This window comes from Giraffa tippelskirchi, chromosome 1 (assembly GCF_054371585.1).
Source record: "Giraffa tippelskirchi isolate mGirTip1 chromosome 1, T2T-mGirTip1v1.2.pri, whole genome shotgun sequence".
Classification (NCBI taxonomy): domain Eukaryota; kingdom Metazoa; phylum Chordata; class Mammalia; order Artiodactyla; family Giraffidae; genus Giraffa; species Giraffa tippelskirchi.
Window position 1 is genome coordinate 41612785 of NC_137275.1, and position 15238 is coordinate 41628022.

Here is a 15238-nt window from a genome sequence, read left to right on the forward strand (position 1 = left end):
AACTAGAGAAAGCCTGTGTGCAGCAATGAAGGTGCAGCCATAGATACATAAATAATTTTAAAAAGAAATTTCTGAGATGAAAACGGGAATATATATTTTAAACAACTTCTATTTTCCTATTTTTTCAATTTTAAAAATATTTAAAGAGCCATTTTTAAACTCACTGTCCAAAGTTTAGAGTTCTAGAGCCCATGCTCCACAACAAGAGAATAGCCTCTGCCCGCAGCAATGAAGACCTAGTGCAGCCAGAAATTAAAATAATAATGATAATAAATCAATTATTTAGGAAAAGAAAAGAATTAGATGAACAGTGAGGGCTCAAAGGACAATGAAAGTTAGAGTGACAGCCTGGAGAAAGACAGGGGTGAAGAGAGCTCTAGAGGTCAAGGCATCAGGAACCACAGCAGCTGTCACACAGCGCTCAAAGAGCCCAGTTACAGCCTGCTCTCCTGGTTGTGTCTTTACTTCCTGGACCCACCTGCCCAGTCAAAGCCCTAGGAGACAAAGGCTGATTGGCCAGGCTGGGTCACATGTTCAGGCCACGCTTCAGCGGGAGGGCCTTTTGGTTTCTGTCCTAGGAAGCAGGCACCAAGTTCTGTCAGAAGGGTACACAGCAAAACTGATTCCCTGAAAGGAAACTTGGGTGCTGTGGAGAAAGAGAACCAGAAGCTAACAGCTGAATGACCCAAACCAGCCACCCCACTGTGCTTTGGGCTCCCCTTTTGATTCTCGTCTCCCACTCAGCCCATCCGCACAGACCAGTCATTTGAACAGCTCTCTGGTGTTCGGATTCCACTTGTCCTCCAAGAGGCTGCCTTTCTTCTCAGTGGCACATTCTGTGGCCTGAGAGCAAAGGATGCCACATCCCATGCTCCTGGATGTCCACGCCTAGCTCCAGTGCCCTATGCCCATGCCTATCTGCAGAAGTGGCAGAGATTAGATAGAGGGTGCATGATGGGCCTGTGGCCTGGAGCTTAAGCCCTAGAAAGGGACAGTAGAGAGAGAAGGTGAGAAGGAAAATAAAACAAAGTTATCCCTTAGACATACTATTGCATCCCTCACCCACTTGGCAGTGAGTGCTAAGGAGCACAGGGAGGAGTCAAGCAGAGCCATCTCCATTTTAAGTTGTGTTGTCTGGAACTACTGCTTCCAGTGGGATCTGGTGTGAAAGAACAATGAAAAGGGAGGGAAAGTTTGCTGGTGGAGGTATTTTGGGGAAAAGTCTCCTCGTGAATAAAATGTGACACAAGACAGGGATGATCTCCTTTTTTGTTCCTGGTTTGTGTCATCTGCATGTGACAGCTGGAACAGAGGCAGCCATATTGGAGCCATGAGGAAATAAGCCTGGGGATAGCCATCCTCCCTGAAAATGCCCGAGAAGTAAAGGAATCAGACTGGATCTTGATTATGTTGCTAGGTTGCTTCATCAATGGTCCTTGGAACATGGAAAGTCTTCTAGACTATCAGGAATCAGATAATATATTTCATTACCATTGCAGAAAGATACCAGTAGATGTGTTTTCTGTAACTCATAATGCCTGATACAGTCTTCTAGCCACTACTCTAAACTCTGGGCATATCTAAGACCCACTGACATCATCTAACCTTGGAGTAAGAGCCTACAGAGGGAAATTCTCCCCACCCAAAAAAGGAGAAGGCTCTCTGCAGCTGCACAGTTAACACATGTCTCAGGTCAGCCCTCCTACTTCTTTTCCTTTGTCTTTTTTGGACAAGCATCATGTAATTTGGGACCATAGATATTGGGTAATTACCACAGCAATGATTAGGGATTCACTTCAGGAATAAGGAAATATAATTATAGTCCAATTGCAGCTTGTTTCCATGACAACAGGGGCAATTGTAATTGATCAGCACTTTTCTTCCTAAACAGAGCCGTGAGTCTCATTTAAATGAAATGCTGAAGAGCAATTAACTATCATCATCAAACAAACTAGAGTTGCTGGAAGAGACTGAAGTCAGATTACATTTTGTGTGACATCTTGGAGACTCGTCCTGGACTCTGACATTCTATGAAAATACACAGTTCTCAATAGGCTAAAGGGTACCGAATCACCTATAATTACAAGGGAAACGGGATATGTCATAAAAAATTCAAGCAAGAGGAAGAAAGTTTGGAGTCTTAAAACACAGACACTGAGAACTGGAAGTCAAAGGATCATCTACTCCAGCTTCTAGGCTCAGTCCCAGGTCTACATCACATAGGACGATCAATCATCTAGCCTGTATCTAACATTCTGTAGGGACTCCTCAGCCTTCCATGCTACCTGTTTCACTCTTCGGGTGCCCCACCTGGAGCAAGGTCTTTTCATAAACCTCTCTAGCCACCGTGGGAATCAGTTTAGTCTTGGTCTATGCTTTGGGAATAGAAAACTAGTTATCAACATCCTCTTCATCTCAGTTGTAATATTACCCTGCATTTGGAAAGTACTTTTTTATAACAAATAGTGTCAGGTCCCATGAATTTTTAAAATAATTTTATTTTATTTATTTATTTTTGGCTATGCTGAGTCTTCACTGCTGCTTGGGCTTTTCTCTAGTTGTAGTGAGCAGGGGCTACTCTTCATTCTGGTGCTCAGGCTTCTTATTGCAGTGGCTTCTCCTGTTGTGGTGCACAGGGTCTAGGCACATGGGCTTCAGCAATTGCTGTGCGTGGGCTCAGTAGCTGCAGCTCACAGGCCTAGTTGCTTAGCGGCAAGTGTGATCTTCCCAGACCAGGGATCAAATCCATGTCTCCTGCATTGGCAGGCACAGTCTTTACCACTGAGCCACAAGGGAAGCCCCCACCTGCATTTTTTGTCCTCATAATTATCCTAGAAGACAGCATATCCATTTAACAGATCAAGAGGCTGGCTTGGTTAAGGTCACACAGCTCTGAAAACACCTGGATTCACAAGAGGATCCTAGCTTCCAATCTACTGCCCTTCCACATTTTGTATCTCTAATAATTACTGAAACTGATCATCAACCTCCTTTCTCCTAGACTTATTCAGCTCAGGTCTATTAGTTCTCCTGCTTAGTCCTAATTTTCATGCATTTAACGCTTTTTGCACCTCTTCTCTACTCTCTGTTCAATTTTAGCACATCCCAGGTTCTCATGGATAGAGGATAAATGATCAAGCAAAATAGTCTTTTCTGACTTCATCTTTTGAAAAGCAGCAAGGCCAAGGAACCGAAGCACACACGGTAATCAGAGAGCCTGAGCTTCACTGTAATTTCATTGGTGACATGCTGTCTCACTACACCAACCGTATAATTTTCCTTTTCCACCAGGTCAAAGGGACAGAGATCCTCTTCACCACGGTGGGAAACCGAAGGATGAATTAGAAGAATACTGACTGGTACAGTGAGTGGGAAGAGTCAGCATGGTAAAAAGGGGAGGATTCATGTATTCATTCATTCAATGAATAATTATTGAATGCCTGTTATGTGGTAGGCACAGTGCTAGAGGCTGGAATAGGATGAAAGGTAAGGTGTGCAGGCCTACTTTTATGGAAAAGTAAAGAAAGTTGTGAGAACAAGGGCAGGGGGTCCTGATCTAGGCTCAGCGGGCCAGAGAAAGCTTGCTCCCTGGAGGAAGGTGCAGAAAACTGCAGGATGAAGAGGAATTGGATGAGGAAGGAGGTAGAGGTAGGGGGTGGGGTTTTCCAGACAAAAGAATTACCATGTGCAAAAGCTGAGTTGGAGTCATATGGTAACTCTATGTTTAACAATTTGGAGGAGCTGTCCAAGTGTTTTCCAAAGTGGCTGCATCATTTTACATTATCAGCAATGTAGGAGGGTTCCAATTTCTCACATCCTTACCAAAACTTACTATTGTCTGTTTTTTTTATTACAGTCTTCCTAATGGGTATGGAGTGATCAGGTCAGAACCTGTGCCCCAGGAAGAGGACTCAGAAGGAAATGGCGATTATATGGGCAGAGATCCTGCCTAGGCAGTAAGGGGTTCAAGCCACATACTGGGTACCCCAGTCCTGGGGTCCAATGCAGGGAAGATGAGCCCCCATGGCTGGTTGGAGGGCCAGTCAGAGGGACTAAAAGGAAGGCTTTGGGAAGCCTGGACTTTTTTCTTAGGAGTAGTGGGCACACTGAAATACAAAACCCTAATCTTTTTTCTTTTTTCCCCCAAACTTTAAATTTTTTATTTTGTATTGAGTTTTAGCCAATTAACAATGTTGTGGTAGTTTCAGGTGAACAGTGAAGGGACTCAGCCATACATGTATTCATTCTCCCTCAACACTCCCTCCCATCCAGGCTGGCACACAACACTGAGCAGAGTTCCATGTGCTAAACATAGGTCTTTGTTGGTTATCCATTTTAAACACAGCAGTGTGTACATGACCTTCCCAAATTACCCAACTATCCCTTCCCCCAAGCCCCCTCCAACCCCACCCCCACAACCATAAATTTGTTTTCTAAGTCTGTGAATCTCTTTCTGTTTTGTAAGTTCATTTGTATCATTTTTTAGATCCCACATATAAGGGATGTCATATGATATTTTTCCTTCTCTAACTTACTTCACTCAGTATGACACTCTCTAGGTCCAAACAGAGAGTTGCTGCAAATTGCATTATTTCATTCTTTTTAATGGCTGAGTAATATTCCACTGTATATATGTGCCACATCTTCTGTATCTATTCCTCTGTCGACAGACATTTAGAAAACCTGAATCTTGTATTTTGCAATCTTGCTCAACTTTATTAGTCGAATAGTTTTCTTGTGGATTCCTTGGGATTTTCTATATATAAGATCATGGCATCTGCAGATAGATAGCTTTATTTCTTCCTTTCCAAAATTAAAGCTTCTATTTCTTGCCTAACTGTCCTAGTTATAACCTACAATAAGTACAGTGTTAAAAAGCGATTCTTATCTTTTTCCTGATCTCAAGGAAAACACATTTTCACCATTAAGCATAATATTAGCTGTGGATTTTCATCACTGTCCTTTATCAAGTTGAAGAAATTCCTTTCCACTCCCAGTTTTGAGAGCGTTTTTTATCATGTAAGGGTGTTGGATTTTGTCAAATGCTTTTATCTCCATCAGCTGAGATGTTGTGGTTTGTGTCCTTTATTTTGTTAATATAGAGTATTATATTGATTGATTTTTGCATATAAAACTAACTTTGTATTTCTGGCTTAAATTCCATTAGGTCATGGCATATAATCCTTTCTATATGTTGTTGGATTCAGTTTGCTAGTATTTTGTTTTGGATTTTTATGTCTTGATTCCTTAGAGATATTGGTCTGTAATTTTTTTTCTGTGATGTCTTTGCTTGGTTTTGGTATTAAGGTAACAGTGGCCTCACAGAATGAGCTGGAAAGTTTCCTCCTATTTGCCACATTCGTTCTCACGTGGAAGCCTCTGCTTATGCCATTTCTGACTGGAAACATCCGTGCCTTGTCTCTCAGCCACTCCAAATCCTGTCGCTTGTTGGGAGACAGCTCAAGGCCTCCTTATTCCTGAGCCCCTTCCTGTCCTGCTCCAGCCCCAGGGTGAGCTCACCCTCCAGGGAGCCCCTTCAGTTCTTAACATGCTTACAGCTGGCACTTACTGTAAAGTGCTGTAGCTGTGTGTGATATAGTCAATGCGAGGTGTTAAGTCAAAATTGGAAGTTGGACAAGTGCTGTCCCCGTAAGTAGCAGAACCTCCGTCAGGAAGCTGCGGGCCAAAGGATACCTGAGCTTAGTGACCCAGGGCCAGCAGGACAACCCAGGGCCGCGTGACTAGCTCCCTCGTACAGCTGCAGCAGGACAGAGAGGCAGAATAATGGAAGGTTCCGAGTGCACTCATTACTGTCTGAATAGTGCCTCAGCGACTTACCAGCAAGTCATTCTCCACCTCTAGTTTTCTCATCTTTCATGTGGGAGTAATAATGTCAATCTCAGAGAGTCATGGTAAATATTACATGAATTCACCTATGTATTCACCTATGTATTCACACTTTTGTATTAAGTTTAACACGTGGTAACTTTAATATACACCAATGGATATTCTCTGAGGGAAAAAAAAAACTGTGGTTAAAGGAATCTTGGAAATGCTGCAAATAATATCTCTCTTCTTGGAAATTCCCAGGGCACAATGGATAGTAAAAGCTCTGAAAAGTCCTATGTAAAGAATTCTATTTAATTTGTTTTGGTCCAGGATTTCCCTGACCTTTTTGTCAAAATGATCCTCTCCCCCTTTTGAAATTTAAAATCTATTTAGCACACTTTGGGAAACATTGTATTAGTTGTCTTTAGTTAAAAAAGGAAGTCATATAAAATTGTTAGAAGCTGATCTTGTTTTACCCTTTTGGTTTTCCCACTAGCATGTATAATTTAAAAGTAGCAGCCTAGGAGAAACAAAGGCTTCTAACCTAGAGAAAGAACAGAATGCTTTAAGACCCAAAGGAAATGAGAAATTTCAGGCAGAAGGAGCAGATCAATAATGAGCTATTTTTGGCCATGGAGACATTTCTAGAATTACAGATTCTTGGAGTTCGACAGCATGTTAAAGTTCAACTCCTTTAAATTCCCACCCGGTGCAGAAATTGCCCTTCATCACTCCCAATCCCCCTGGCATACACCCAGCCTCTCCATTTTTAAACAGCTCTAGTAATTATGAAATTCTCCTTCATACTCGGCTGAAGTCTGCCTCCTTGGAGCCTCCACCTGAGATCATGTTCACAGAATTTTCAGTTTTGTATTTTAGTACCAGCTGCCCATTTTGGAGATTAACAAATAAAATACTATATATATATACACTTTTTGAATCCTATACAACGTAAAGGAGCGTATCTATTAATTGAGCAGTGAACTGAAAATAAGAATTGTTAGAAGTCGCATTTTTCATTTTCTCCTTCTGTAAATAGGGCAAATAATCAGAAGTTCAGCTATACTGTAAATGATGGATGTAATATTTACTTCATGGGTGGAATTATTTTTCAGTTGGAAATTTCTGGGACTTCCCTGGTAGTACAGTGGATAAGAATATGCCTCCCAACACAGGGGCAAGTTCAATCCCTGATCTAGAAAGATTCTACATGCCTCGGAGCAACTAAGCCCATGCGCCACACCTACTGAAGCCCGAGCACCTAGAGCCTGTGCTTTGCAACAAGAGAAGTCACCGCAATGAGAAACCTGTGCACCACAGCAAAGAGTAGCCCCTGCTGGCCACAACTAGAGAAAGCCTGCCTGCAGCAATGAAGACCCAAAGCAGCAATAAATATATAAATAATTTAATAATTTAAAAAAGAAAATTTCTGAGAAGTAAACAGGAATATATATATTTTAAGGAACTTCTATTTTCCTATTTTTTTCATTTTTAAAATATCTAAAGAGCCATTTTAAAACTCACTGTCCAAAGTTTATCCTTCTAGCTTCCTGTATTATACAAATGTGTTAAACAATTAAAATACAGCATATGTTTAATAATATATAGGTTTATTAATAAGAACAGGTAACATTACATATATTTAATGGAAATGTAGCTGTTAGATCCAATGTAGATTTCCCCAAGGCTTTGTAAAACTTTAAACCTTAAGGAAAAAACCTAAGGGTAATTGGAATACCAATTAAGTGGGATGAGAACCAGAGTCTAGGGTATTCTGAGTGTTCAACAAGAAATCAGAGACTTGATAGAGCTATAAAAAGGATAAGTTGTGTTTTCATAGGACAGCCCTTCTAAAGGAGAACTTTGCAGACTTGAGCTCAGATTTTGCATTAAACCGCTACTCGGTCATATTTTAGTATCTGTACCTCATTCTGATGTGTGAAACAAAAAGTTTCACAGTCTTACTTTGTAAAGGAAGAAACTGAAGTAAAATCAAAACTGATTCATGCTGAACAATACTCAATTCTACATCAGTATTGACATTCCAACAATTGGGTTAGTTTGGTGCTAGCTGTGTTCTCTTTCAGTGAGATCGTTTCCTTTGGTCAGTAGTTTCCTTACTAAAGACAATGGAAAACAAATACGGGCCTGTGGAGAAAAGGAGTCGGCATTACTTGGAACTAACAAATGCTGTTGTGGGCACTGTAAAGCTTAATGTGGACGGCTTGCTTGAGGATCCTGTAATCTGCGCTCAACTGTAGTTGACAACACTATACTCACAGACAGACCACTGAGGATGTTTTTGTCTTTGTCCTTGAAACACAGTAAGAATATCACAGATTACATCATCTATGCCATCAACACGTACTTAATGCATTGCCAAGCATTCACAGGAAACACTTCCTGAGCGCCTAAGATGAGGCTGAATAAAACCCAGTCCCTGACTTCACAGAACTGACAGGTGAGTGAGAGAGACAGACAAGCCCATCAATAATGTCCAGAGAAAGCGACAAGCTCTTTGCTGGAGCCAGGCTCCCGATGCTGGGGGAATGCTGTCAAGGGCAAACAAACCAGAACTGGTAGTGGGAAAGGGCTTCTCAGAGGAGCTGACTGCAGAGCTGTCAGGAGCAGAGCTTAACCATCTCTGACGCTGACTTCAATTCCCAGCACTCAGGTGAGAAAGTACTGCCTGACCCTGCTTGTCTAAGTTCTTGACACTGTTACAGCCAGATGTAGTGCCTGTGCTCTAAGAGGAGAAAGGGAGAGAGAAGGAGGAGAGAGCAGAGACAGGGAGAGAGAGAGAAGGAGAGAGTAGAGATGGGGAGGGAGAGGAGGAGGAGAGAGCAGAGACAGAAAGAGAGAGAAGGAGGAGGAGGAGAGGGAGAAGGGATGGAGGAGAGCAGAAAAGAAGGGAGATGGGTGGAGAGAGAACAAGGAGCAGAAACTGAAAGTTCATCGGAGGTAGGTTCTGGAAGTTGCAAGAGATGGCCGGGGGGTATGAGGGTGACATCCTGTGCCCCAGTAGTCTGTGTATCAACATGGGTGTGAAACCTTTCTCCTTGCCAGGCAGTGGGACAGGGGACACAGTCTCCTTCAATCCAAGAAAGCTTGCTGAGCTGTGGCAGTGAGCTGCCACTTTCCTCCCAGGGTGAGCGCAGCAAGAGGAAGGCTTAGACTCTGGTGCTCTCTCGGCAAGTGAGACCCGTGGGCCAGCTCCCCGAGGCGTCTGTGTAGAGCAAGCGCCCAGTGCACCTCGATCCTCCACCTTCCCGGAGATGGAACCCGGGCCGAGGTGGCCCTGCCTCCCTTGGGACTCCACTCCCCACCCCGGAACTCCGCGGAAGGTCTGAGGGGGAAAAGTGTGAGTGATTACCTCAGACTGTCCTCCAGGGTCTCCTCGTCAGAAGAGAAGGTTCCATTGCTGACACTTGGGGGAGAGTGACACTTGCGCCCGGCAGACGCCTCCTGGGACACCAACGTGCTTTTCTTTCTCCTTTTGCAGAACAACTTCTTAAAAGGCTGGAATTTGCCTCCTTTCTTCTTGTCTGTGGATTACAAGATAAACAAGCTGCAGCTGGACAAGGCTGCACCTCTGAGCCTAGAGCGAATTATGACCGGGGCTGCGAGCCGGGGCAAAGGGCGGCCGTCGGAGCCAACAGCCACCTGGCCCGGCGCCAGCACGGTCCTCAGCACGGTCCTCGGGCAGCGGAGCCACACAGCTGCCGGGGAGACGCGCCCCTGGGCAGGGTCTTCTGCCCCAAAGGCACCACCAAGGGCTTCCAAGCTTCATGCTGGCCAGCAGGGCATCCCCTGCGTGTGCCACACGATGCTGGTGCCTGCTTTCTTTAACAAAGCAGATGGCCAGGGCCCCTTTCCGTGGGAGATGCTGAGAAAAATACCTAAGTTAGACAGGTGGTTAAAAGGTTATATAGATATAGATAGATAGATAGATACACATATAACTTGAGATATATATATATATATATATATCTCATCTTCCCTGAGAATCACTCTCTTTCAGCCTTTATTAAGTAATAGAAGATAACTGCTAACTCTTGGCATAAGCTTTGCCCCCAATTCCCTCCATCCCCATATATTTGCAGTTTATTCCTCTTGTCTCCTTTTAAGACATACTATGAAGAGCCCCAGAGGAGCTGTTATGAATATCTTTCCATATATTATTAGATCCAGTCAGGACCCAGGCTTACTGCCAGCACTTTCTACAGATATTTTAGGTAATACCTTTCGGTTCTGCTCCTTCATATACAAATTCCTCTAAATTACCCAACTCCTACCCCAGAAGAGAAAGTGTAAATCAACCTCTACTAGGAGAAGCTTCCTCTCAGATCTTTCCTTTCAAAAGCTTAAAGAGTCATTTATCCAGAGGCCAATCTTTTTTTTTTTTTTTTTAATTATTTAACCCTTACTATTATGACTGCTGGCTCAGCAGATAAAGAATCAGCCTGCAATGCAGGAGACACAGGAGATGCAGGTTCAATCTCTGGGTCAGGAAGATCCCCTAGAGAAGTGGCAACCACTCCAGTATTCTTGCCTGGAGAATTCCATGAACAGAGGAGTCTGGTGGGCTATAGTCCATGGGGTCGCAAAGAGTTGGACACGACTGAATGACTAAGCATGCACATATTTGACACACGTATGACTGCTGTAAGAACTTTACAGATATTACCTCAGTTATCCTCAAAACTACCTGGGAAGTAGATACTGCAAACATCTGTTTTCCGGTTGAGAAACCTGAGCCCAGAGAGATGAAATTATTTGTCTGTGTCATGGGAAACATGTCCTGGAAGCTGGAGTCAGGAGCTTTGAGGGGAAAGGAGAGATGAACGTTCATCATATGTATGGAAAAGTACCTGCACAATACACATAGGACTGAGCCCCTATCTGGGTGTCAAGTCCCCAGATCTCTGCTGTCCAGAGATCTGGGTATCAAAACAAGGCTAATGATGTTCAAGATGGTCATCTCATTTCCTCTCATGATCTGCAGTTCTGGCCTTACTAAGAGTTCACAGAAAATCTGATGTGAGGAAGAAGTGGTTTAAACTACTTTGCCCTAAGCAGTGGTGAGAGAGAGTGAGGAAGCATAAAGAATAATTACCAATTACAAAAAGATAACAGTCTGGGATCCTTAGTACAGGTGCAAACACGCCTTCAAACTTCATCGATCCCTGAAATAACATATTGTATCCCCCTTAAAAGGAAAGGAAATTGATAACATAGCAAATAAGGCACTCTGTTAGACATGCAGTCCTCAAAAAGAGTTAAATTATTTAAAAGACAAGGAAATGTGCAATATAACTGAGATCATATTATTTAAAAATGGTAAAAACAAAAAAAAATTAGAGGGTTTAATTTCAAAATGTTTTCCGTGATTATTTATATTCAGGCATATAGGTCAGTGATTTTCACAAAACCTACTTTTGGTTTCCATCAGTAAAGTCTCCAATGGCTAATTTAAAAAATTATAATCAGTAGATTTTGAAGACCATCACAGAACATTAGGAAGTGTTAGAAGAATTGACTTCATGTGTTTTCCTTGGTGGTCCAGCGGTTAAGAATCCACCTTCCAATGCAGGGGATTCCGGGGGGATCCCTTGTTAGGGAACTAAGATCCCACATGCCGCTGGACAGCTAAGCCCACATACTGCAACTGGAGAGAAATCTGAGATACAACAAAAGATCCCGTGTGCCACAATTAAGACCCAAGGCAGCCGAAAATAAATATTTTTTTAAAAGAATTGACTCTATATAAAATGAGTCAATTTAAAAATTTAAACTAATAACATTCTGTAAGGTGCCACAAGTATTATTATATTACTATATAACTGGTCTTTGGCATTGCCTGATGAAATAAATGAGTACAGTACTTTATCCATGACTGTCCAAGGTTCAAAATATGTAATTGACATCACATCTAATTTCTAGGTCGACGGTATTAGTAGATGATCAAACAGCAACTTATGCTACATTTCATTTATTTATAAATGAAATTTACAAAATTCATTCATTTATAAAATTCTCCTTTTATATCAATTGCTTCTCTTCCCACTGTAGAAATACCTAACCCCAAGTTTTCTAATTGGAAATATTCTAAAAGACCATAGTAAAGTTCTAAAAATATCAGTTATGATGACATCATTACCCCCAGCATGGGTCCACAAATAAAGCTTTTAAGCTAAGTAGAGAATTTTAGATTGTTAGAATTTACTGATAGGAAAAAAGTCATCCCTTGCTCTAAAGTTAAGGTGGATTTGATGGGGTTCAATTGAGCTGTAACCAAGGGAGTTATCTATAATTAAAGGCAAATTAAATGACAGTTTCTTGACTGGCTATTTAACTGATGGGTGACTTGGTCTACATGGTCACGCAAGAAGGCTGATGAGGGCCTTTGTAATGCCTCAGTGTCTTGAATGGTGGCAGCCACCATATAAAATATTGGCTGCATTGATCATATTGATGGGGAGGACAGAAAGTGAATAGTCTGGAAGAGGACCCCAGGCTATGGAAGCCTTAGTTCAGAGAACTTGGTGGGCTTCACACAAGCACAGAAAGGCCCCCTTCGGGTGACTTGTTCTGCAGAGCTGGTTATTTAAGGACTGTTTGTAAACCAACCAGCCTAGCACTTTGCGCTGCATGTTATATGGGCAATCACTTGGCATGAGTCCACACACATCATCGTGCAAGACGAATCAAAGTCCAGATGTCAGATAGCACCCTTCTGGTGAATTACTCACCAAAGGCTATTTCATCAATGCCTTACTTACTACCGGGAAGGTAAAAGAACAGTAAAACCTACCTGAACTCTGCAACCAATAACCATTCCTCTTACCATGAAAAAAAAAAAAAAGATTCTAAATCCTAGGAACACCAATCTTTCTTCAGAGGAGGAATCATAACACAGAAGCTTTCATTAAAAGCCTGCTTCAAAGGCTTAGTGTTTAGTGACATCTCAATTATTAAAATTTCCCCCATCCCCATTTCCACAATTAATTAATGTTCCTGTTGGAAATATCTTTACATTTTAAATAAAATTCGAAAGTTTACTTTTATGACTATTTTATTATTGACTGTGACAGTTAACTAATTTTCCAAGATTAACTTTAGAAAAAAAACTTAGTAATTGCAACTAGCAGTTAGGCCCAACCAGTATTCAGACAGCAAACTGTGACCAGGCAACCTTAAGATTGTTGTTGTTCAGTTGCTCAGTGGTGTCCACTCTTTGCAACCCCATGGACTGCAGCATAACAGGCTTCCCTGTCCTTCACCATCTCCTGGAGCTTGCTCAAACTTATGTCCATTGAGTCAGTGATGCCATCCAACCATCTCATCTTCTCTCATCCCCTTCTCCTCCCGCCTTCAATCTTTCCCAGCATCAGGGTCTTTTCTAATCAGGTGGCCAAAGGATTGGAGTTTCAGCTTCAACATCAGTCCTTCCAATGAATATTCAGGACTGATTTCCTTTAGGATTGACTGGTTTGATCTCCTTGCAGGCCAAGGGACTCTCAAGAGTCTTCTCCAACACCAGAGTTCAAAAGTATCAATTCTTCGGCACTCAGCCTTCTTTATAGTCCAACCCTCAGATCCATACATGAAACTACTAGAAAAACCACAGTTTTGACTATATGGATTTTTGTCAGCAATGTAATGTCTCTGCTTTTTAACATGCTGTCTAGGTGTGAACAGTATGAAAAAGCAATCTTAATAGGGAATAATATTTTATAAATCAGGTAAGGAGTTATACTCTTATTTACTTGACCCCCCAGTTTTATTCTCAATGTTTAGGTCTAAGATCTTCCATATCAAAAAGGCAAGTACCTACATTTTATGAAGCATTTGCATTCCTATGCCACAACAACCATCATGAAAACCTGAGCATATGTCTGTACATATACTTCAGTAAACTATTTTATGATCAATTTATGATTTGGCAGCTGTATCAACAGTCTGTCTCCACAGAATTAATTGAATTAAGTGAGTGGTCATCACTAGCAGCTATTTTCTTGACAAATAATGCCAATTGTTATTGAAAATATTTTTGTACTGCTGCTGCTGCTACTAAGTCACTTCAGTTGTGTCCAACTCTGTGAGACCCCATAGACTGCAGCCCACCAGGCTCCTCTGTCCCTGGGGTTCTCCAGGCAAGAATACTGGAGTGGGTTGCCATTTCCTTTTCCAATGCATGCATGCATGCTAAGTCGCTTCAGTCGTGTCTGACTCTGTGCGACCCTATGGACAGCAGCCCACCAGGCTCCTCTGTCCACAGGATTCTATAGGCAAGAATACTGGAATGGTTTGCCATTTCCTTCTCCTATTTTGGTACAGATGGGCCTAAAAAATCAAAGCAGTTTTCACAATGTAGCAAAACAGACAACTTCTGCAATGCTAATATGAAATATTCCCAAAATATGACAGTCATACAGAAGGAGTAGGACATAGCAAAATATTCTCTAACATTAGAATATTTAGGATGGCATTTTACAACTTTACAACAGAAATTTACCCTTGTTGGGTGGTTAAGGCAGTGGAGAAAGGAGAGAAAGGAGAAGAAATAAGTATTATTTCTATTAAATTTGTTTTTTCTTACTGACTGCAGCTCTAGTTAGGGGTTAAGTGTGTGGGCCCCAGAGATGAGAGTGCGTGTAGTTGGCCTGAATCCTGATCTCATGTCTTGCTAGCTATAAAACATCTGCTTACCAGCCTCTGTGGATATTTACCATCTTAAAATGGTAAGACTGAGTTTATAGGAGAAAAAGCAGTGGGTTCACATTTTCTTAATATTTCAGCATTTTTCTGCCATAATTTTTCACATGAAAGAACCTGTACCTGCATATACACTGCTTCAGGGATCACAATAATTTTCATTCTTTAAGTACTGAATTGAATTAATTTACTTTCATCATCTAATAATTACTTAAGGGGATTCTTTTTCATTTAAAAAAGTGCTCACTATTATCTCATGGATATAATTACATACCATTTGATGGCTACATCAGTATAATTACTAGTTTATACAGAAGGCTGTAAAAATTAAAAATCACTGGGCAAGTCAAGCAAATCTGATTCATTTTTCCATTTGTCATAAGGATGCAACTCTTACATTTTCATGTCTAAACCTAAAATAATAAAAGCATACAATTTCTCTGCATTAGATTTATATAACACCCTTCCAAATGAGAAACAGAATTTCCTCTCTTAGTTCATTTAGAACTTAGTCTGGAGTTTCTCAGATTGTGCTCTGTGGGTCAGTACCAGGTTCTTATTCAAAGACCAGTCCATTTGAGAATCCATGTTAAACAAAGTTAAACTTGTGTCTTCACTATGGGACCTTTGAGAGTTTTTAATATGCTGATACCAAGTATTGTGCTCCAGAAGAGCAGCGAATATGCAGTGC

At 41.6% G+C, this 15238-nt stretch overlaps 1 protein-coding gene across 4 annotated transcripts in view; it reads right to left on the reverse strand.

Moving 5' to 3' along the window:
- The window catches only part of CRACD (capping protein inhibiting regulator of actin dynamics), a 71069-nt gene that overhangs the window by 44459 nt on the left and 11372 nt on the right, over positions 1 to 15238 (reverse strand). For all 4 annotated transcript variants that reach the window (XM_081589003.1, XM_081588981.1, XM_081589014.1 and 1 more), the window contains exon 2: positions 9203 to 9374. The gene's annotated coding sequence lies outside the window, so the exon portion shown is untranslated. The remainder of the gene's footprint in view (positions 1 to 9202; positions 9375 to 15238) is intronic.